Below are 26,134 nucleotides of genomic sequence, written 5' to 3' on the forward strand. Positions count from 1 at the left end.
GATAGAGTATTAGACAATCTCTGTTATGGTTTAATGGAAGAACTCAAAAGAAAGCTTAGTACCTTTAAACTGCAGATAGATTGATAATTGTTAAAAAATATAATGGTTTTGTGTTAACAAGTTATATATTTATAATTCACAATTTCCTGCTGAAATAATGAGAAAACTCATCCAGAATATGACCTTAATTTTTAAACATTTTTTCAGCATGATTCTATACAAAAGTATATGATAGTTTAATCCAACTATTCTTGAAAAATCAGGAAGGGAAAGAGAAGTTAAAATTTACAGAAGACTTACCTGGTATATTGGCAATGATGCCTCTGTATAAATAATTTCAAGTTCTCCTTTGGGAAACAAAGGGTCTATTTATGAGATGTCAGGCTTATCTGAAGCAGTACTCTTCTTAAATAATCTTAGTATCCCCATAAGACAGCAGCTATTCTTACAAGTTCAAATTCTTTGGATACTAGTAACTTACAAAATAATGTCTACCAATATCATAATACATTGTCCAATGAGTTGAAATATAAACTGCACATTCACTCAGTCATCAGTTTATTTGTTAAAAAACCCCACAACCAAGTTCCTTTGTATTCATCCGTCTGATACACATTTAGATATTGTATTATACTTCCTTATTCAATACTGAGTTTAGGCCACTAAAGCACCCATCTTACCATTTTAAAACACTCCCTATCTATACCAATAGAAGCCTGGTTTGCAGGTATCCCACGTTCATAAAAACCCACCTGTATTAAGTCCCACTTACTCTGCTGCCTTCCCCTTTTTCCCATTAGATTCTAGATTTTTTTTATTCCCCTTTTCATCCTCCATTCAACCCCTGCCCCTCCCCCCACCCCAACTGCTGTACAGTCTTGGTCATTTTCAGATTTCTAGAAGTATTTTATTTTGATCTTTTTAAAATAAAATGTTTTTATATTTTTAAACGAATGATGTAATTAACTAAACATTAACAAACAAAAAATTGATATACTCTACGGAAAGCAAATCCTTCCAGGCTATGGTTGGTTCTTTGAAACCATGTAATGAGTGGCCATTTAGGTCAGATCAACAAGCAGTTTTCAAGGCTCAGAATTCTTTCTAGTATTTTCCCCAGGCACTCTTCTTAAGTATAAAGCCCTTGAATGTTGTCCATTCAGTTTACACCCCAAGGTAAATTGTGAACTTGTCAAACACAAAACAAATGCACCATGCTCCTTGTGACCAGCAGGCGGGCTGAGAGGGGAGCTTGTTGCTAACACAGACACTGAGGTGCACTGCTCAGCTCAGCAGGAGGGCAAAGGATGAAGGCAGCCACCAACCTCCCAGTCATGCTTTATTTTTACAAAATCTTTGTTTTTTCAGCCTTGAGAAAGTCAAATGCAGCACTTAACCCCATTTCTAGACATTAAGTGCCCAAGTGTGCCTGTATATGCCCTCTCCCTGCTGGTTCAGGTAAGGAACAACCATTTAAGAAATGTTCATTGCCTCTTTATGTAGGCAGAATGCGGCACAGTGTCAGTGACACTTGTGCTAAATTTGCTCTCTGGTTCCTGCTGCTGGGAAGTGCATCCTGTCATTTCAAAGAATCAAATTTTCATTTGTATTTATCTTGCCAAAGTGAGTAAAGGATGAGTAACCAATCACAGTCACCAGCATCATTATTGTCCTCTCTCTGTACATTTCCATTCTTGTATCCTGAGAGATATTAAAGATGTCTTTGCTGTAGGAATAGGTTTTCCATTTTCACTGCTCTGTAAACCAGACAAGGATTCCCAGTTAGAACCAGGCCGATGGAGATCACTGTTTATTTCAGAAAACTGTTCCTGGAGTAAAGCTAGTTTTGAAGCCACAGAAATCCTTATATTTGGTCTGTTTAGGTAGCACACTACATTTAGCCTGCATGACATCATGTGTGTATGATAGGCTAACCCATAATGAGGAATCACAGATAACAACTTTATGTACAAACAGAAGTCAAACTTTTCTCATTTAGAAAAGTTTCTCCAAATCAATGGCTCTGTTCTGTTCTCATATTATGTGCTAAATATACACATTTATTAGTAATTTTGCCTCATAAAGATTTTATAAAAACTATTCATTGCCAAAGGGAAAGCATTTTGAAACCAGAAACACTTTGAGAAGCATGTTCCTTCTTCTGCCCTATTTTGTAAAGACTTTTCCCCCTTTATGTTTTCCATTAATATTCTGTATTATGGTATACAAACCGTAGTGTGGATCAGAATTTCTAAGTTAACATACATTTTAAAGCCATTAGAAAAAGCACAGACTGTGGTTGCTCTTTTTATGAGAATGGGGATTGAAGGCAGCTGTTTCAAAAGCACTAATGTACTTCAAACAATGATGTAATATCTAACGTACATAACCTTTTTAAGCCTGGTAATATAGAAGACATTTAGATTTACTATTAAAATGTGTCTCAGTTTTATTTCCTGCAAAAAAAAAATACAGAGAGACATGTGGAGCTTTGTTTTTCTGTTCATTATCTGAATGTCATGACCCATAAATAAAACTACGTATTACCCAGAACAGGGATAAATTTGGCAATTATTATCCCAGTCTAGCAAAAGTATAAGAAGCTATTTAGGATCTTTTAGGATCGTAAACGGTGTCCCTGTAGACTAACCAAAAGACCCTTTAGACTTAAGTGGGGACAAATGAAACTGTTTGCTTGGCTCTCAAAGAGTCATCCCTTCTATAAATATTAACTGAGCATCTAATTATTTCCAAAGATGTCTGTGGGAAACAAGTAGACAAAACCATAGTCTGTCATCCTGGAGCTTCCTGTATGGAAGGGAAGGCTTTAATCAGGTCAATACAAGATGTATTAGTTTCTTATTTCTGCTGTAACAAATCACCACTAACACAAATTTCTTATCTAAAAGTTCTGGAATTCACAAATATAAAATGGGTTGACAGGCTCTGTTCCTTCCAGAGGCTCTAGAGGAAAATCTGTTTCCTTGCTGTTTTTGGCTCTAAAGTTCCCTCACATTTCCTGGCTCATAGCCTTCCATCTTCAAAGTCAGCTGCATAGATAGCAACTTCAAATCTTTCTGTCTCTGCTTTTGTCTTCACCTATTATTCTCTGGTTATGACTATTTTGTCTCCCTCCTGTAATGGCCCTTGTGGTTACATTGGGCCCACTCAGATAATGCAGGACAGTCTCCCCATCTCAGTATCCTTAACTTCATCACATCTGGAAAGTCCCTTTTGCCATGTAAGGTGATATATTCACAGTGGGTGTTTTGAGGGCGGGTGGGAGGCATATTCTGCCTAGGACACAAGGTAAGTTGTCTAAAATGCTAGAACAGTGACAGAAAACAATATGGAGTATTTAAAGGTGGGAGATGAATTGGAATGGGTGAGAGAAGCTAGTATTGAAAGGGACATAAGAAGATGTGGGTATAACAGGAAGCATTACTAACAGAGCAAATTATACTACACAAAACAAGAAGGCAAAAGATTCAGATTATGTCTCTGATGTATATGTTCATGCAGATGTTGAGCAAGAGAGAGTCCTTTAGGAATATAATATTAGCAGTAACATAGAATTATGTGATGTGTGCTCATCTTGGGGGGATATTGGAAATGCCAGACAATTAACTGGTTAAGGGAATACATTTTTGAATTTTAATTCTTATTCATATATTCATTTTAATTTCAAATTGTTTGATTTCTAAGATACAAAAAGTTAAGTGTAGCAGAACATGAATAACATTATAAATATTTAATATACATAGGTTTACAGTGCATGTATTTTTTTTTTTTTACTTCAGCTCACTTCTAATGGCTCGAACCCAACAATATCAACAATAGCAATAGTGATACTCTGCTCTTATGGCATTAGAGATTACTGGTTCAAGGCATACCTCAGATTGGGGAGAAATGGGAATCAGGTTCAGCCAGAAACTTCAATAGCAGAAGAGTGGGAAGTTAAATATTGTATTATATCTACTACTACTTTGTGAGTCACTGTCTGTGAATACACTGTCTGTGTATTATAAGTCTGGGGAATATGGATCCTGAGATAATTTCAAAATTTTAGACCTTAGTGACTGGGGGTATAACCTGAATTAAGGCATAGAATATAGAATACAAAGAAATCAAGGGAGAAAATAATCATAAATAAAGGATCTCAAAGAATAAATGTGCCATACATTCTCCTTAATCTCCTAACCATTGAGTTTTGGTGGATAAATGGATAATTCAGCTGTGTTATTATGTCCTAAGTTGCTTTAATCAAAAGGTGGAGATGGTTAAAGAATGGTTATTCTAGGCCAAGGTGCACTTCCCATTATTTTGGCATTTAATTAATCCATGGCTGGTGATTATAAAACAGAGTTTCTTTACTATAAGATGTGGATTATACTATTTCCCGTCTCTTTGTTTTTAGAAACCAATGAATTAGTAACTGTGTGTTACATTTAGTTAGTACTCAGATATTAGCCATTGTAAAAGAATACCCTTCAAAAATGTTTAAAAATAACTGTCATACAATATATAGTAAGCACATGGAAATGTTTATTTATTCCATTAATGAGGAAAAAAGAAAAATGTTTAGCTGGTTGAAACAAATTCAAATGATAGTGTATATAGAAACACAGAAACAAAGAATGTTGGCATAAGATAAGTAAATAATAGTGCAAAACTGGTTAATGCCCTGCAAGACTGTATAACCTTAAGTTTTGGAGCTGTCTTTTCTACTAGACAGAAAACATTGGCAGGTTTAACAGACAAGGTCTATGAATTAACCTAAAACTTCCTAGAGTCTGGATTCTAATAAGTAATAAATGCAAAGTAAAATAAAGGCACATTCCCCTTTAGAATGAATAGTCATTATTTTGTGGAGACCCATTTGACAGTGTTCCGGTATTTATTGTCATTTTATTGTTAATGACACAGAGCCATCCTTTTGCCTCATTTCCAAGTTTTAAATAATAATACTGCTAAGTTCATTATGCAGTGAGAAAATTGAGCTTTAGAAAAGATGTAACTTATCTTAGGTAAAAAATTATAAATGAAATGGAGGAACCAGGATTTCAACGTAGTAGTTTGGATCTAAATAATTATTAATAACAGTGACTACTATGTAGTGAGTCTTTTTTATTTTTTTTTTGAGAGAGACAGAGAGACAGAGAGAATACGAGCTGGGGAGTGGCAGAGAGAGAAGGGGACAGAGGATCCAAAGAAGACTGTTCTGACAGCAGAGATGTGGGGCTCAAACTCACCAGCTGTGAGTTGATGACCTAACCCAAAGCCAGATGCCCAACTGACTGAGCCCACCCACGCTCCCGTTTATGTAGAGTCTTAACAACATACTGCAGACCCAGTGAAATGTCTTACACATATTAACTCATTTAATTCCTGCCATTAACATTAAGTAGGTTCTGGTTGTATCCCCATAGACTAAGAATACTACTGGTTGCCAGCTCTATGTGTTAATTGGAGTGAGAAAAAACTAAGCCATGGAAGCCCATATTGCACTGAGAATTGTCAGTCTTCATCCAGCTGTATTGAGCAGAAGGTAGATATGATGTTCACTGCGCTAATTGAATTTGCCAGGTCCTGCAAATCACCATGATGAAGAGATTAAAGAGAATCTATGGATTATTTGTTTTTTGAGAGTCTTAATTTAGTGATCCATGCATTCTCCCTTGATTGCCTTCCTTTTTTTGAACTTTATTTATTGATTCATATCATATTATTTTGATTCATGTCTAAGCTTTGAAATCATCTCAGGGTCCCCATCTTCTCCACCTATTTAATTATATATACGTATTGACCATATCTTACAGTTCTCCTTCTTCAAAGTAATGAAAGCGTGAGATTAATAGCAGCATTTCTCTAACTCAGCCTGATTCCATTTATTCTTTTCCAGGCCATGCTCTACATCAGTTATCTCTAATCTCAACCAAGACAGAGATAGGGCTGTTGTTGGTACGGGTGATATTAGTATTTTTAGTATCAGGTTTGAGGTATACATACAAATTTATAACTGACGCACATGTTCTACTGTCCTGAAATATGGTGCACATTATAAAATAATAACACATTTGAAATGACAGGTACGAAGTAAGAATAAATCAACCCCAGTTGATTTTCTTTCTTCCTATTCGTCTCTGTCCAGATGTGCACATTTCCGTTAGGACATCATAACTCGAAAGTGCTGCCAAGTTATCTTTCCTAAAGGAGTATCTGATGGTTCAGCCCTCCTGCTCAACATCTTGAAACATTCCTCAAGACTCAAAGTCTCTTGAACCTGATGTTTATTTGTTACAGTATGATTCTGTTTGGAAAGGCCTTTTTCTTGCCCATCTTTCTCCATAGCCATCTCTCTACACTGATTAAACACTACCATGTTAACACATATTTCTTGATGGTCCTTTCCCATTCTCTGTTATAATGATCTTTTCCCTATTTCTTTTTTTTTTTCCCCATTTTTTAACGTTTATTTTTGAGAGACAGAGACAGAGCACTTGTGGGGGAGGGGCAGAGAGAGAGAGGGAGACACAGAATCTGCAGCAGGCTCCAGGCTCCGAGCTGTCAGCACACAGCCCGACATGGGGCTCAAACCCATGAACCATGAGTTCATGTCCTGAGCCGAAGTTGGATGCTTAACCGACTGAGCCACCCAGACGCCCCTTCCCTATTTCTGTATTAAGCACTACCATTGTTACAACAGCATGGCCGTGGACACTTTGGTGCCACTGTCACAGTCTTTATTTTGCCAAGAGAAACTGTAAGAAGACAGACTGTGGCTACATCTTTGTTTTCTTAGCAGAACTTGCAAACAGTAGATACTCAATAATAGGATGTCAAATAAATACCTTCTTTTAAGACCAAAAGAGTCAGACTTGAATTAGTTACTACTTGAACAAGTATTTTAATATTCACTTCTGACTGAATCCCAGAAATCACCTTTTGGGTTTACTTCATGATCCTGATCGGTTGTCGGATTTTTGCTCGATTCACACGGTGGCTTGCAGACAGATTCATACAATTGCTAGCGGATGGGTTTCTATAAATGGGTCAAGATATTATCGGAGGAAAAGTTCACATAATTCTCAGTTATTCTCTTCAAGAAATAGAATTGAAACAGGGCCTCAGTTTAGACTGAATCTAAACTCTGTATTGCTGTATTTGAAAATATTGTTTGAAAGAGTTTAGTAATTTTTAAAGAGCTTTCTTCTGTCTCCTCTTACATAAAAAGAGCAACCACAACCTCTTTGCTTTTTCTAATGGTTTTAAAACTTAACTTAGACATTCTAATACACTGCCATGTTTTCATATCATGATAAATATTTAATGTTAATGGAAAAGAGGCGTATATTTTGAACATAAGTGTGGGAGAAATCTTTAAAAAATAGAGAAAGGAGAAATTTAAGTTTCTAAAGGTATTTTATTTCTCAAAATGCTTTCCTCCTGCCAATGAATCTGCTTTTAAAAACCATTATGATACAAAATTACTAATGAATGTGTGTGTAGTACAGGAAGAAAGAATAGAGCAAGCAGCTGCTTTTGAGAAGTAACTTTTCAGGTCTAGAAGACAGTTTCAGTTCCTTCTGTGTCTGGAGTTGTTCTTCTACCTTAATTCACATGTGGGGCGCCCTAGTGTACAGAGTGTTGGTGAACATAGGGGTCATGGCGTTTGAGGGTTGCCTAATATACTGAAATGTAAGGACTTAGGTGTTGTTAACATAGACCTTCCTTGGGCAATATTTTCCCAAAAGAATGGGCACACATCTAGTCTTTGAAGAATATGATCTCCAGGTTCTTGCGTAACTGAAAAATGATAAGGAATCCCGGTCTTTAACTGGTTTGCGCAATAGAGAGCATCATCAGGCATCACTCAGGAGGCAAGGATCAAAACAAACTGGAAATTTTTTGCTTACTTTATACGGTTTTACTCATTTGGGAAGAAAAAAATACAAAAACATCAGTCCATTTGAAATGAAAGTTTGAACTGGACAGAAGTCAGACTTAGTGTCACAACCCAAGAGAAAATGAGCCCTGAGATCCTGCATCGTGTGTTACTTGTGCCTGCATCAGAAAGGTAATAAGCATTTCTCCGGTGTCTGTGCTTTACTTAGATTACCAGTGTGAGGATATAATCATGTGAGCTTCCTCACTAGAAACGGGGCCACAGTTGCTGCGGGTACTGATACTGAAATAAATTGGGGGTAATTACATGCATATGAGGGAGCTTCGAGGGCCTCTCTTGGTCCTTCATCTTCTTGCAGACCTGAGCATCATTATGTCAGTGTCAGCATAAGCACCAAGGACTGATCTGTCACCTCTTCTCTATCTCTGCTCTCTGGTACCAGGAGCTGATTTCATGAGCTTCCCAGTGTGCTTGTTTTGGTCCTGACAAATTTATAGTATGCCTTGGGATATAAATTTAATTGACTATCATTTCAGGCTTTGTCATCAGAAAGGTCACTGGAGAAAAAATACACAGGGAAATTCTGAAGTTTGAAAATTTTAGTTAATTTGAGCTTTTCATTTTAGTGAGGTTTTATTTTTAGGTTCAATTTTACTGTGCTGTGCCACAGGCCGTTGTAAAACTTGATAGAGAAATAATTTCCTTTCTAAAATGATATAACATTTCATTGTAATTCTAATTATATTTAAGTTAGTGGTAATATTAAGGTATATTTTGAATGGAGGCCAAGAGTCCTTTTTGTTTTACTCCTTGGCAACAGTGGAATTATGAAGCTACCAAAGGTGAATGGCATTTGGAGTTATGTACTGACCACTGACAATGCTTTGGATGCTAAATTCTCTGCCCTGGCTGATGTGAAAAATGTTTAAATATATGCACTTGAGGGACTACTTGAATTTCAGATTCTAGGAAAGAAAGATGCATAATTGGAAATGTGGTTTTCTTGGACCCCCGATTTACTTTTATTTACATATTAAGGTATTTCTATTTAGTCTCTGGGTGGCATTTTCCTTCTAATCATTTCCTAAAATTTACGCAGAATTGTTGTCTGTATTCTTCCTCATTTCTGCTATAATTGTTTTACTTATAGTGTTTAATAATTCTTCTTTTTATGGGTAACTAAATAGAAGTAGAAGTAAATATTGATTTATCGTCTCCAAAGAAAAGTCAGCATAACAGCCTCAACTTATATCTCTTCATTCCCATGTTCATTGTTTCTGTTTTTCAATAAATACTGAGTGCTTCTTGGATATGTATTTTGCTAGGTGCAGGGAAGAATTAAAATAAGGTATGTGGCTCATACCAACTTTGCAAGAATGCCTGAGGAATGTACAATCTAGGATGTGGTGACACATCAAATAATAAGAACAGCAACAACAAAGAGGCTAATAGTTTTTTTCTTAAAAAGGACATGATGAGCTATTGAAAAAGACTTTTCTAAAGACTATTGGAAAATGTTCGTAAAAAACAAGAAACTGTTGTAAGAATTGAAGAATGAGAAGAATTTGGATAACTCACAAGTCACAGAAGGAAATATAGGAAATGAGATCAGCAAAAGTCAAGGCAGAATTAGGAATAGGGTGGGCAACAGAGAAGTAGGAGCAAAGAAGAGGGTTTGTGTGGAAAGGAAGAGAAGTTATCGAAATGGAAAAGATGGTTGGAACTGAGTTTTTAAGGCTTTGATTTCCTCTGTGGAAGTCCTGAAGGATGATGGCGCAGGACACTTCAATTTCCTCTTGTAATAAGACCAACAAAACCCTTGGTAATTTTGCAGCACATTAATGATCACGTGATAAGTTTTGAGAAAGTACATGATGTTTTCTTACATAGATTATTCCACCCTGAAACTAATTGGGAGTGGGGAGCCTAGTATCGTGCTCAGACATACTTTGCTATCAATGCTTTGATCATTTTTTAAACACTACTAATTGTTGCCTCAATCGCAGATATGATAAAGCAGGAATGGGTTATACTACACCTAATCGTTCTCCCCTCTCTTTTATATTATTCTCATTTTAAGACAATGCTTTTTAAAACTTAATTTTTAATTAAAAAAATGAGTCATTTTATATTTCTCATATTCAGAAATGAAATTCAGACATTATGCTGGCACGCTCTCTTTTCCTTTTTCCTATCTTAAAAAAGCTAAACCTAATGCTTGCTTTAAAAAACACAGCAAAGTTGGGGCACCTGGGTGGCTCAGTCAGTTAAGCGTCCGACTTCAGCTCAGGTCATGATCTCGCGGTTCGTGGGTTTGAGCCCCGTGTCACACTTTGTGCTGACAGCATGAAGCCTGGAACCTGATTCAGATTCTGTGTCTCCCTCTCTCTCTGTCCCTTCCCCGCTTGCACTCTGTCTCTGTCTCTCTCTCTCAAAAATAAACATTAAAAAAATGTTTTTTTAAATGCAGCAAAATTGATATTGATGGGCCCTGGATTTCTTCCGGCTTTTTTTTTCCCTCCTGCTGGCTGTCCTAAATGATTATATCATCAGGCAGATATTAGAGCTATATAAACACATGCATTTTGCTTACAGTCTTCTAAGTCAGGTCTCATCTGCTAATGGGTGACCCAATTCTCTGATGTATTTAAATCCATCTGGTGCTTTCCATGTTTCTCTGATATATTTACTCACTGCTATAATTTAGGTGTCAGCAACATGTTTCTCTGTCTTGAATTATCCACTTTTGTCATTCAGATTATTAGTTTGTTCATTAAATGAGCTTCATTTACATACGACAATGCCTTTGTTACTACTTTTGAATCTCTTTAGGAATTTTGAGATGTATTTCTAGACTGTGGATTATGACCCAAATTACAGTTCATCTATCCCCACTGCAGAGACATACTGTTGCTTCATATTTCTGCTAGCAAGTACTTGCACATCAAGATTACTTATAAATCACCCAGAGGAATAAATGCAAAGCCAATGGTGAGAGATTAATTAAGTAGGATGTTACTAATGTCCTTCAAGAGAGTAATTAATTTATGTATAAATATAGAGATATAAACCAAACTTAAGAAAATAAGGAAGAATCATCCATTAAGGGAGTGAAAATGACAAATGAAGCCCACTCATTCTAACGATTGGCCGTTATATAGAGCATGAAATAGGGGGAAACATGGAATACGAAGTAGGATCCAGTGAACAGTTAGTTGACTTTTCAAAAAAGAGGGATCTGTACATCTACAAAAATGAGGGAAAGGACTGATAAAGGATATTCTAAGCATGTAGAGAGAAATATAATTATGGGGAAAGTCTATGGAATGATGGAAGGTGATACGGGTCAATGGTGTAAGTGGAAAGGAGTTATGTTATGAGATGGTGGAGGTTGATTGAGAGGGAGATAAGGTCTTAGTGTATGGCTCTGCCTTTTAAAGTAAATATGCAGCCCTCTTGGCATTGCTTATCTTGAATGACTGAAACTCTGTACCCATTGAACAGCAACTTCTCATATCCCCTTTCCTCCAGCCCCTGGCAACCACCAATCTGCTTTCTATGAATTTGACTTAGATGACCTATGTCATATAAGTAGAATCATGAAGTATCTGACCCCCTGTGATTGGCTGATTTCACTTGGCATAATGTCCTTGAGGTTAATGCATAATGTACCATATAACAGGATTTTCTTATTTTCTGTGCCTATATAATATTCTATTGTGTGTATATACCACATTTTCTTTACCCATTGATCTGTTGATGTTTTCATTGTTTCATCTGCTTAGCTGTGGTAAATAATACTGTAATGAACATGGGAGTGCAAATACATCTTAGAGATCCTGATTTCAACTCTTTGGGGTAATGTTAAGCAAGTGGCATCTGTTGCCTTTATTAGGAGGAGAGGTCTGAGCACTTTTGACCTCTGCATCTTGGCATTGGAGTCACCAACAAGAATGCAATGGCAGTTGAGCACTGGATGAAATAGCACTATTCGTTTAGAGAAGAGGCAAAACAAGATCAGTTTCAATAGTGGATGTCTATTTGCAGTGGCTGTTAGGTCCCTTCTGGCTTCTGATGCAGGTTGATTAGCCTGTGCTACAGCAGAATGACTCTGTGTCCCCTTCCAGGGTACAGATCTAGGCATGGGGTTGACCAGGTGCCAGATGGTGCTTAAACAGAACAAAGGAGCACACACAGAGTCTAAAACAGGGAAAGGTTTTCTCACATAAGGTACAAGTCCAGCATAGATTGTCAGGACTCATTGTCTTGGCAAGGAAATGTTCTAGGCCTAAACCCATTTTTTTTTTTTTTTTTAAGAGAGAGAGAGGAAGAGAGAGAATCCCAAGCAGGCTCCACACTATCAGTGCGGAACCTGATGCAGGGTTCGAACTCACGACCAATGAGATCATGACCTGAGCCAAAATCAAGAGTCTGATGCTTAACTGACTGAGCCACCCAGACCCCCCAGGCCTAAGCCATTCTTATGTGGTGGAGTAGAAGTGAAAAGACTGCATGCATGAGACTAACTTTGTTGACAGATGGATACCCAGAATTGGGATTTTTAGATCATATTGTAGTTCTATTTTTAATTTTTTGAGGAAGCTCCATGCTGTTTTTTATAGTACTTGCACCATTTACATTCTCACCAAACTGTGCACAAGGATTCCAATTTCTTCACATCTTCACTAACACTTGTTTGTTTTTCTGATAATACTCATTGTAACAGGTATGAGGTGACACCTCATTGTGCTTTTGATTTGCATTTTTAAAGATTATTTGTTTTGTTTGTGTTGTGTTATTGAGCGGTAGGAGTTCCGTATATATTAAAAAAATTTTTATGTATATTTTTGAGAGAAAGCACGCAAGAGAGCGAGCACATGAGTGGGGAGGGACAGAGAGAGACGAAGACACAGAATCTGAAGCAGGTTCCAGGCTCTGAGCTTTCAGCATAGAGCCCAACATGGGTTTCAAAATCATGAGCCGTGAGTTGATGACCTGAGATGAAGTCAGATGTTTAAGTAACTGAGCCACCCAGGCACTCCGTTCATTATATATTTTAGAAATGAATCCTTATGAGATAGATGGTTTATAAATATTTTTTCCATTCTGTAGGTTACCTTTTCATTTCATTGATTGTTTCTTTTGCTGTGCAGTTTTTTAGTTTGATGTACTCCAGCTTATCTGGTTTCAGATCTTACATTCAAACGTTTAATGCATTTTGAGTTGATTTTTGTACGTGGCATAAGAGAAGGGTCTTATCCTCTTGTGTGTTCCTGGAACCTTTGTCAAAGATCAAGACTATATACATGTGGGTTTATTCTTGGGCTCTCTATTCTGTTCCATTTGGTGTATATGTTTGCCTTTCTGCTGGTACCATACTGTTTTGATTACTGTAGCTTTGTAATATGTTTTGAAACCAAGAAGTTGAGGTCTTCAGTTTTGTTCTTTTTCGGGATTGTTGTGACTATTTGAGGCCTTTTGTGGTTCCTTACAAATTTTAGGATTGTTCTGGTATTTCTGAAAAAGATGCCATTGGAATTTTAAGAGGGATTGCATCAGATCTATAGGTCGCTTTGGTAGAATGGACATTTTAGGAACATGAAGTCTCCAAGTCCATGAACACGGGATGTCTCTCCATTTATGTGTGTTTTTAAAAATTTCTTTCAGCAGTGTTTTGTAGTTTTTAGTGTAAGCCTTTCTCCTCCTTGATTTTATTTCTAAGTATTTTATTTTTTATGATGCTGGGATAGTTTTATTAATTTTCTTTTCAGATTGGTCATTGTTAGTTATAAAAACACAGTTGGGGGTGCCTGGCTTGCTCAGTGGGTAAAGCATACAACTCTTAATCTCAGGGTCATGAGTTCAGACCCCACCTTGGGTGTGGAACATACTTAAAAAAAGAAAAAAAAGAAACCCAACTGATTTTTGTATATCTTTATACTTTTTAACTTAAAAAATATTTTTAGCATAGAATCAAGAGAAGAAAATAAGAAAGTTGCAAAGACCAGGTGGGGAGAGTTGGGGGAGATGAGTGATGGCAGAAAATCAGTGGAGATCTGGGCATTTAACAGGGTAATATAAACTGCAGTGTCATGGATAATCAGATTCACGCCTTCAACAATGAGTTCATCCATCTTCCCTGGGTACCTGCCATCCACTACGTGACAGGTAGTGTGATGTGCGTTGGAAACACAGTGGTGAAAGCCCAAGCACAGACGGTAAGACTGAATATCTGAATTTTTCAGGGATGGGAGAGATTTTTAGTATAGCTGAAACATAGAGTGTTTAGGTCAAGGCAATAGAAAATTTTAAGAAGAGAGGGGTCAACACTGCCACAGTCTGAAGAGATATTAGTTAAATTAAGGGAGCCTGGGCTCCGTGTTAGTGATAAAAAGCAGGCATTCGTGATACTGACAAAAGCAGTTCCATTGGATTTATTTTGGGCTGGCAGCTGAATTATGGAGATGTGGCAGATAAATGAAAAGAGTGGTGAACTGAGCCAAAATCAGATTAAGACTTAGTGCCTATAAGCATAAAAACTATAGAGCTTACTCTCTTAGAGGGTATTCTCCATACACTCGTATTTTTCAAAATGACACCAAGTTCACATGAAGTCTGGATTTGGAACAGCCTTCTTGTACATTATCTAATTGCACAGTTCTGCATGAATACGTTGCAATGGACTCCTTGGTATTTTTGTGCTTTTACTTTGTTCATGCCATGCTTGCCGCTCACCACGTGTGTGGTTGTTTAGCCCTGACGGGCTCATTTCAGGGAACTGGATTTTGAAGGAGTGGAGTTAGTTGGACTGAAAGTGAGTTGAGAAATCAGGGCTGAGGGTTTTGTGGGGAGGCAGGGTATTTTTTTTTTTCACTGGGGGAAGGCTTAAGGATATTTAAATGTTGAAAGAATGCAGTCCATAAAAAGAAAACATTTGGATATGCCTAACAGATGGCAAGATTGATGAAGCAAAGTTTGCTGAAAATTTGGAAAGGGCAACATTGGGAGAAGTGAAAGTCACCAAAGCAACATACACTCCGTTGGGAGCACCCGAGGTGTCTGCCTAGATTAAGGTGTGTTTAAGGCAAATCAACAAAACACAACAACAGAGAGTATCCAGTGATTTAACATGTACATGTTCCTGCTTAGTTCACGTGCACGTTGGTTGTGTAAAGTGAAACATATGCACGTATATTCATTTATTTTTAGTGAAGTGCATTATATTTTGAGGAATTTGATTACAGAAATTAGTTGAGCTAGACCTTATGCAGTGTTAACTTAGAAAACTTAAAATGATAGCTAGCAGTTTTTAAATGATCCCGTGTACACGGCACTCTGCTAAAGACTTTACAAGCATGATCTCACTTAATTTTCATCACAAACCTGTGGGTTAGAGACCATCAGTATTGGCAAGGGTCGTGTAGCCAAAATGTAGACAAGGATTTGATTGTAAAGGCCCTGCTTTTGTCTGTAGTGACACACTGTTGCCAATCATGTAGCATGTTTAAAGTTAAGTTTGAACATGCAGAGAGAGTTCCTGTAACCAGTTTTGTAATCACCGTGTGTCTCAGACTGAAGTGCAGCTAGATGGGACCACAAACGTAGAGGACCAATGGAATTCAAGAAAGGTTTGTTCACACATTATCAAAACTCTGTAACTAAGCATTATTTGAAGGGCTGCTTTATAAGCAACTGGTAGAGATCATTTTAAAAAGTGCATTTTTCATGGTAATTGACAGATACATAAAATAATAAAGTGATACCTACCACAAAAATACCTACTGACACTCATAAAGAAGATTGTTTGAAAGGGGCCAGGCAAAAACTCAAAGGCATATAGGTGGTGTCATGCACTCACCGCCCTGTGAGCCCTGAGGCTGTCTCTACAGAGTGGTTCTCTAGCTTTCTGTCTGCCTCCCTCTGGTCCACTTCTCTGATGCTCCCTGCTTCCTTCTCTGTCCCCTCAAAGGCCATGTATTTTTGAGTTGTATTCCGTTGTCCCTTCCTCTGTATCCATCATAGGCTCTGAAATCTATACTCCCCTTGCACGGACACGCCTCCACCTCAGCAATGATTTCAGTTCAGTGTCTGGCTAAGAGGCCTCCTGCATATGATTTTATTCAGGTACATAACATTTCTGGGAAGAGTGGCCCACTGTTTTCATTTCTCAGTTGATAAAACTGAACCTGAGAGTGATTTTTCCAAGGTCTAACCCAGAATAACTCATGTTGATGGAGCTTAGATTCTTGCTTCATAGCCTCCAATAGGAAAGTATCACCTGGATGTAGAATTCTCCCAAGACACTTGGGTAGCACACTGTAAATTGTTTTGTGAATCTCTCTCATTTAGATCATAATTCTTGGGTTTGACAGGTAAAGATGCTGAACTGTGAAGAGTGATGGAAACAGTGTGTGAGTATAGATAAGGGCACAGATGGTTGCTGAAAATGATGAAAACAAGGTGCCAGGGGGTATGGAGAATCATACCCTGAGTCTACATATTTTGCCTGTTCTCAAAATGACAGAAACTTAGGATAAATAGATGAATGTATGACATCCTTGATGTTACTTTTTTACTATCATATTATTATCAAATGTTCTTAGTGTCTAATTTATCACCATAAAATCTCAATAGACTATGGTATTATAGAATACATATAAAAACATTACTAGTGCAAACCCACTATGCCACAATGAAAAGTCACTAATATAATAGCAAATGTCTTTAAGGGTGCAAGGAGGCCATTAGAAGCTTTTGTCTATGCTTTTCTGTTGCTGTGTTTTCTATTTTTACTTTATTTTCTCTATAATTACAAAGAGAAGAAGCTACTATTACCACCTACTTAAGAGGCTAGAAAGGAAAATGAGTGACGGATTTTTTTTCCACATGCAACAAACCAATTTTAGATGACTTCTATTGTTTATTTAATTGTTAAAAGTTCTGATAAACTGTTTCAAAATTATCACACAAGGCAAAAAACCTTAATTCAAAAGAAACTAATGCACTGATATTACCCAAACTATAAATTTCCTAGTTGATCTCTATTTCTTTAAACAAAGCCAAATGATTTTTTCTCATTATTAGGTATTCTGTTAATTAATCAGTCACAGAGCCACATAGGATAATACCCCTTCCTCTTGTGTATGATGCACTGATTGTATGCACTACTTACCGTCTCTCTGATGCAGCTATATAGATAACCAGTTCAAATTCTAAGCTTCATTTTAAATATTCAATATTCAATAAATATTTATTAAAGCACATTTAAAGTAGGAGAGTCTCTGTTAATGCTTTGCTAAAAATGGAAGTGCAAAATGTACCAGCGCAGTTACTAATTTGTAAAGCCTAAGGAAGTTAGTTAACTTTCTGAATTCAGTTTTCTCCATAAGAATAGCATAATAATTTTTTTTCATAATGCTGGGGATTTTAATAATTTTTATTACCTTGTATTAGGCAAAAGGTTCTCAGATTTGACACCAAAAGCACAATCCATAGGGGAATAAATGGCTAAACCTGACTTTAAAATGAAAGTTTTGTGCTCCAAAAGACATCTATAAGGAATAAGAAAGCAAGCAACAGTCCAGAATAAAATATTTGGAAATGATACATCTGATAAATTGTTTGTATCAAGAATATCTGAAGAACTCATACAACTTAACAATTAAAAAAACTAAACAACTCAATTTAAATTTGGGGGGAGAATTGGAATGGAGAGTGATTGTTAGTGGGTACGAACTTTCTTTTTGGGATGATGAAATATTCTAAAATTTGATTAAGTTGATGGTTGCACAACTCTATAAAGAACCATTGAGTTGTACTCTTTTAATGGGTGAACTACATCTTATGTAAATAAGATTTCAATAAGTTGCTAAAATGGGCAAAATATATGAAAAGACATTTCACTAAAGGAGACATATGAATGGCTAATAAACACATGAAAAGATGTTCATCGTCATTAGTCATTAGGAAATTACAAATTATAAACCCACAATGGAACAATACTTCACACTCACTAGAATGGCTGTAATAAAAATGATAATACAACGTTGGCAAGCATGGGGAGAAAATGTAATCCTCAAACATTACTGGTGGAAATGTAAAATGATATAGCTACTTTAGAAAAGAGTATGACAGTTTTTTAAAAAAAGTTAAATGTGAATGTATCATACAATCCAGCAATTGCATCCTAGGTATCTACCCAAGAAAATGAAAACATATGTTCACTAAAGACTTGTATGTGAATGTTTATAGCAGCATTATTCATAATAGACAAAAAGTGGGAATGCTCAAAATTTCTATGGCCTGGTGAATGAATAAGCAGAATATGTTGTACCCATATAGTGGGATACTACTCAGTCATAAAATGAACTAACCACTGATACATACTAAAACATGAGCAAACCTCAAATTATTATGATAACTGATTGAGAAAAATACTCAGAAGACTATTTGTTGTATGATTCCATTTATATGAAATGTCTAGAAAAAATAAATCTATATGGACAGAAAGAAGATTAGTGGATGCCTGGGGCTGGGGTAGAAACTGAGATTGAATGCAAATGGGCATGAGAAATCTTTTTGGGGTGATAGAAAAGTAAAGTAAAAATACACTGAAAGTTATTTAGAGTATTAAGAAGTACCAGGGCGCCTGGTGGCTCAGTCGGTCAAACGTCTGACTTTGGCTTGGGTCATGATCTCACAGCTCATGGGTTTGAGCCCCATGTTGGGATTCTCTCTCCCTCCCCCTCTCCCTGCCCCTCCCATTTTCTCTCTGTCTCTCAAAATAAATAAGTAAACCTTTTTTTAAAAAAAATACCGGGAAGTTTGTTGATTTTCTCTTCATACATCCACATCAGACTGTTAATCATATGTATAAATACGTATTTTTAGTTTTGTATGACCAATAGTCCGATGTTGATATGCTATTACTCTTACATTTCTACAAGAGTACTGCTGGTTAAATAATGGAAAAGCTTCTTAGGAATAGTTATAAACAAGAGTAGGTTCTTTTAAAGGTAATGAAATCAGGAGATTCTGTAATATAGTATAGACCACTTACCATCTTTGCCATATGACTAACTGATGGATCACTGTTGGTAGAATGATCAATTAAACAACCTCCTGGGGTTTGCTTCAGGGTTAACAGTTAAGTAATTATGATGATTAAGAAAAGATGTCTGTTTATTGACAGGGTAAGGACTGTTCATTTTTCTTTTATTCTTTATTACTAATAGGAGGAGGAAGAAAATTTGAAAGATACTACATTCAAAACTCAGATACTTGTTCCTTGAATTGTATTTTACTTATGGAATTAATTCCTGTGAGATATTAAGAAAAACAGCTGAGTTGGCCTATATAACAAAAATATAATCTTTGTGATTTTCTGAGACCAAAGAGAGAAGTAAGCAATTTGGGAACCTTTAGGAGTCATTCATACAGTGGAGAGAAAGGATCCAATGGTGAGAAAGCCCATCATGAGTCATTGAAAAAATTCCAAGTTGCGATGTGTGTGCTCGGCAGGTCGGAAGGCTACAGAGGAGGCATATGGCTTAGCATCTCTCACAAACCATGTCTTCCCTTTGTAGCCATCCCTTGACCTCTGCCTATATAATGTTTCAAAAAGTGAAAATTACACTTCCTAACAGAAATTGGTCATTATTCCTCTTGGGAGACGATTCCCATTGTTCTCTGGTGTAACAAAATGACAATCCAGGATATAATACCCTAGAATTTATGGTCCGTTGGCATTCTTCTGGGGTTGAGTATTCTACATGCTATAATCCATGTCTCTGCATGTTGGATTTCCCCTGACATCATTTGTTTGTGCTAATGAACTTGAATATCAAGTGCACGTGTGTTGGTTACCCCTCCTAACATAAAAATACAAGGGCACCTGGGTTGCTCAGTTGGTTAAAGGACAGACTCAGGTCTTGATCTCATGGTCGGTGAGATCAAGTCCTGCATCGTCTGCTTGGGATTCTCTCTCTCTTTCTCTGCCCCTCACCCCCTCTCTTTCTTTCTCAAAAGAAATAAACCTTTACAAAAATACATACTCCCCCCAAAAAGTGATACCTTAATTCTATAGTAAAAGAGTACTTCATCAAAAATGGAGTAGAATGTGTGTTTTTTGATGTTTGTTCGAATTCTGTGAGAATAGAAGAACATTTCCTGACCTGAAACTCTTTGGTTTGCAATTTTCTGGAAACGTATAGACATGCTGTATAGCATGAGTAGGAATTGCAGATTCAGCTAAATTGCTAGGATAACATAACAGGGTCCATCAGTCACTATGCTGTAATTGCTGAAGGTAACAGCCACCTAACGCAGGAATAAATTACGCCCAACTGTTAAGGACAATTATGTGCCTTATCAGTTGGTCAGCAACAAGTGGCTGGAATATATGGACCATTAATCTGTATGTGAGCAGTTGTTCTAATGTCCCTTCCAGAGAGAAAGCAAGACACCTCTTGGCCTCCCTTGTCAATCATCAGCAAATTAAAAACAACCTAACCCGCATCTTCTGTATCACAGGTTATTTTTTAAAAGAGAATATGAGCCTAGATAATAGACCTACATTACTTTTTTATTTTTGAATTTGTTTGTTTGTTTGTTTGTTTGTTTATTTATTTATTTATTTATTTTTAGAGATAGTGCATGTGAGTGGGGGGAGAGGGGCACAGGGAGAGAGAAAGAGAGAGAGAGAGAGAGAGAGAGAGAGAGAGAGAGGGATTGATTGCCAAGCAGGCTCCATACTCAGCTCAGAGCCCGATTCTGGGGCTCGATCCTGTGACCCTGGGATCATGACCTGGGCTGAACTCAAGAGTCGGATGCTCAACCCACTGAGCCATCCAGGCTCCCCAGACCTACATTACTTTTAAAACCAATCAGTGTTTCAGAGCCTTTACCTTCCATGTTTCCTCATATTCGATAACTAAAACATTTCAGGGAGAAGAGGCTCAAAACCAGGAGATTCTGCATGACCTTAATGCTTTCTTCCTCAGCCCAGCCTTGATCCTAAGAGGATACAAAACTGATCATATAACTGATCATATATTTTTTTATAACTAAACAAATACGTATTTTAAAAATGAGGAGCAATGCAACAATATAGGTAGAAAAAAGGGAAGAAACCTGGGAGGTTAATTGCTAAATTCATTCTCTGAAGCTCGGTATATTTTCCAAGTCCAAGTTTTAAATTACAGTTCAGAAAGTTTACCACAAACTCACCTGGTTTTCTAGTAGCAGAGGCAAAGATAGAAATGATTCATACTGTCTTTATGACACAAGCAACCAAATGATAAAGAAAACACAATTTTTAATACTGCCACTGAAAAGAAATTTCATCACGAAGAGACTATTCTGTTCTGTAGTGACTCATCAGCATCAACGACCTTATCCACGAATTCTGAGAGCATCCTGATTTTCTTTTCGTTTTATTTCTTTTAACATTTCTCAGGGGATGGCATAGTACCAAAAAATTGTTAGGTAAAATAATTGGTTCTGGAGAACACTTGGAAGGCAGACCATGTTTCTAATGAGCTCTAGGGAAGGGGATTGGCAAAAAGAACCTTAGTAATGGATGTTGGCGTGCATTATGGACTCAGAGAAGGATCGGCTGTTCTACAAGCAGGAAAAGACCATGTATCAGCTGGATAGGAACTGAATCCAGGGACTAGGTGGCCTCTGTGTCGACCCCCTTGGGAGAACATGGGTGTTTTCATTGTTTGTGAGGAGAGTCAAGTGAGTATTCAGGTATGACACATACAGATGCAGGATGTGGCGGAAACTGGCAAGAGGGTCACCGATCTCATTGGCATGTGTAGACATTTGAGAAGAACAACATGTCCCATTCTCCCTTGCAGGTAAATTGGGGCCGTGGGACAAGCTTTGAACAGTGGAACATAGTAAGGGGGTAGCTTTCTCTAGGTCTCGGCCCTGAGAGAATTGGTGTATTCCATGCAAGCTTCTCCTTTCTCCTGTCTCTGTCGTCCATGGCCTGTAAGGTGAGCGCAACATGAAAGAAGACTGGTTTTCTGAGAGACCATATGGGAAGGGAGGGGATAGCCAGCCTTAGTACATCAAACTGTGATGTGAGCTAGAGGTGTTACCCTGACTGATCTGCTTAATGGAAAAAATAGTCGTATTTTTTAATGAGGAAATACATAAGAGGCAGAATTTACCTGTCATCTTTAACTTTTGTTATGATTATGTAGTCTAATATTATTGATCACATTTTTTTAAGTTTAGTAAAATTTCAGACTTATTTAAAATTTTTCCGACCTCTATTATCATCAGAATTTGTTTTGCTTTCAACATTTGTAAGGTGCAGATATGTTAAGTGACCTATCAAGTCACAGAGTTCATGGAATTATCTATTGAATTTTTGGCCTTTTAACTTATTATATATTAAAAAAGTTTTTTTAATGTTTGTTTATTTTTGAGAGAGAGAGACAGAGCTTGAGCAGGGGATGGGTAGAGAGAGGGGGAAGCACCGAATCTGAAGCAGGCTCCAGACTCCTAGCTGTCAGCACAGAGCCTGATGTGGGGCTTAAACTCACAAACCTCAAGATGATGATCTGAGCTGAAGTCAGATGACGCTTAATCGACTGAGCCACCCAGGCGCTCCCTATTTTTATTATTATTATTGTTATTATTATTATTTTAGGGAGTGATTTGATAGCTTTTTTCATTTGTTACTTGGTAATTTGTTTAGATTATATATTTTTGATAGGGTCAATTGTGGTGTTATATTATTAAATGTTACGTTTGTAATTATATTTTCCTAGATAATTCCTCATTTTATTAAGGTTTTCAAGTTTATTTGGGTAGAACTTAAGCAATGTGTTGGCAGGTGGTATATGAATAAACATCTTGATCTAAATTGGGTTGTCTTTACCATTTAATGTCTGTATGAAATTGATAGTCTTTTTGAAATGACTGAAAAAGTCTCTGTTCTTAGTTTTCTTTATATTTTTTGTAAAAAAGTTATTATTAGTACCTATTATCTATTCGTTATGAGAATTAAATACATATATGAAGTCGTTAGAACCCAGGAGGAGGTCAATGTATATTAGGTAGTGTTACTGTTCCTCAGTATCATTAGTGATTTTTCTACTTGCATGATTAGTTGTATTCATTTGCTCTTTTGCCATCTAAAAATTTAAATTAATTAATTAAAGTTAGACTCATTTCCCTAGGCCCACATCCCATCAGTTCTCTAGCCAGATGGGAAGCACATCTCTCTCTCATTGCCTGTGGCAAATGTTGGAAGGGCAGGATAAGGATTCAGAGCATTTGTCGTGCGTGGCAGGTCTTATCGTGGCTTCCTGATTGATTACCCCTGATCTCTGAATCCTTGAATGGGGGAAAAGGCATTCTTTTTGTAGGCAGACCTAAAAAGAAATGGGAGAAGTTGACAAAGATGAACTAAATTTTAAGTTTTGGGATCTCAGTAACATAAATTCTATATTGTAAAGAATGAGTAATTACAAGGAAGATGGCATAAATATTAATGTCTAGGACAAAGGGTTTGGATTATTTACATGAAAAAAATGACATATTTAATGTACCAACAGTCTGTCATGCAACCTAAAAACAAAGATCACTAACTTGTCTTTTGGTAAAGATACACAAAACAGAGTAAGTATTTTAGGAAGCAAAAGTTTTATAAAAATAGGAAAAACTAGCTCTCTGTTTTGACAAAACAATACTAAACATTGATTGAACATTTCTAGCCATGCTATTTGTTAACTATATAACCTTAAGCAAGTCCTCTTACAACCCTGACTCTAAGTCTCATCATTAGTAGAGCAGTAAAAATAATAATTTTTAATGAGATTTTTGAATCACTGTATAAAAAGTACTATATATAGCACCTGAAGGGGAAAAGGAGCTTAATACACGTCAGTACTCTTTCCCTTTCTTTATTATTCCTCTCTTTTATAGACAGACTCAAGGTGAGGGTAATAAAGAAAACTTAGCTGTGCCATATATTGCAGCAATGTGTAAGAGAATAATACAAATAGTAGGTTATTAATGGAATTTTGATTCCAACTAAAATAGAGGTCACAGCATAAACACTGAAAGGGAGAAACTATACAAAACAATTACTAAATGGTTCCAGGCAGGATTTTAGTTTATATTTTTCTGACTCAGAATGTATGATTATGCATAAGGCCACCAGTGTTTGAAAGTAAAAAACAAAACAAAAAATATCAGTTGAAATACCTTTCCCATAAGGAAAGCAAATATTCTAATAGAAAATACAGAATCTTTTTCTTTAGGGAGCATCCTAAACAAAAAAATTCTGTTATTTGTAAACGTTGCATGTACATAAAATTTTCCAAGATGACAGCTCTTTTTTTGACTGAGGTAGAATTGACATACAAGTTTCAGGTATACAGCAGAATGACTTGATATTTGTATACACTGTGAAATGATTACCATGGTAAGTCTAGCTACTATCTGTCACCATACAAAATTATAAAACAAATTTTTGTTTCTTGTGATGAGAACTTTTAAGATTTACTTTCTTTTTTGGGGGGTGCCTGGGTGGCTCCGTTGGTTGAGCGTCCAACTTCAGCTCAGGTCATGATCTCGCGGTTTGTGAGTACAAGCCCTGCGTCGGGCTCTGTGCTGACAGCTCAGAGCCTGGAGCCTGCTTCGGATTCTGTGTCTCCCTCTCCCTCTCTCTCTCTTCCCCTCCCCTGCTCGCATTCTGTCAATCTCTCTCTCAAAAATAAATAAGCACTAAAGAAAATTTAAAAAGATTTACTTAAAAAATTTTTTTTATTTTGAAAGAGAGGAGAGAACCTGCTTTCAGTGCACAGCCCATTGAGGGGCTTGATCTCCCAAACCTCGAGATCATGACTTGAGCTGAAACCAAGAGTCAAATACTTAACCAACTGAGACACCCAGGCACCCCTTAAGACTTACTTTCTTAGCAACTTTCAAATTTGCAATATGATATTGTTAAATATAGTCACCATGCTGTATATTTCATCCCCAATAAATGACAATTATTTTATTGCGGGAAGTTTGTACCTCCTGACCCTATTTTGTCATTTTGCTCACCTCCCAACCCCCCTGCCCTCTGGCAACCAGCATTGTTTTCTCTGCATCTATAGGTTTTGGGCTTTTTTTGTTTTGTTTTTTATTTAAACATTTTTTTTAATGTTTATTTTTAAGAGAGAGAGAGAACAAGCAGGGAAGGGACAGAGAGTAGGGGAGACAGAATCCAAAACAGGCTCCTGGCTCTGAGCTGTCAACACAGGGTCTGATGTGGGGCTTGAACTCACAGACTACGAGATCATGACCTGAACCGAAGTCTGACGCTTAACTGACTGAGCCACCCAGACGCCCCTGTTTTTTAGATTTTACGTATGAGTAAAATCATACAGTATTTGTCTTGCTTTTATTTCACTTAGTGTAATAGCCTCAAGGGCCATCTATGTTGTTGCAAATGGCAAGATTTCATTCTTTTTTATGGCTGAGTAGTATTCCAGTGTGTGTGTGTGTGTGTGTGTGTGTGTGTGTGTGTGTGTGTGTACCACATCTTTATTCATTCATCCATTGATAGACACTTAGGTTCTTTCTGTATCTTCTTGGCTATTGTAAATAATGCTGAGGTGGACATAGGGATACATACATCTTTTTGAATCAGTGTTTTTGTTTTCTTCAGATGAATACCCAGAAGTGGAATTGCTGGATCAAATGGTAACTCTGTTTTTAATTTTTTTTATAAACTAAGTGTTTGAAATCCAGCAGTTTTATACTTCTAGCACACATTAATTTGGATTAGCCACATTTCAAGTCCTCAGTAGCCACATGTGGCAACCATATTGGATGTTCACATGTATCTGTTGCATTCTCAATTACACTTGTCTGTCACAAGTAACCAAGGTTGAAATGCATTTTTTCCCTAATTAAACACCTGATGAGACCAATTAGCTTACGATTGTGAAGTATTTGTTTTTGTATCTTCCTCAAAGATCCATCAGATTTTGTAAACTGTTGTTTTTGAAATGAGATTTGCAGATTAATCTGTCAAATGACAAAGAGAGGTGGATCTTACAGGTGGTGTTCCATCTGGATTGATCAGTGGGTAAAACAATAATCAACTAAGGAAATTGACAATAATAATAAGATAGAAACCCCAAATGCAGCAGTGGAGACAGTAATGCTGTAGGTTGGAGTAATAATTCCAGGAGGAGATAAGTATTAAACACA

The sequence above is a fragment of the Neofelis nebulosa genome, chromosome 17, assembly GCF_028018385.1.
Source record: "Neofelis nebulosa isolate mNeoNeb1 chromosome 17, mNeoNeb1.pri, whole genome shotgun sequence".
Classification (NCBI taxonomy): domain Eukaryota; kingdom Metazoa; phylum Chordata; class Mammalia; order Carnivora; family Felidae; genus Neofelis; species Neofelis nebulosa.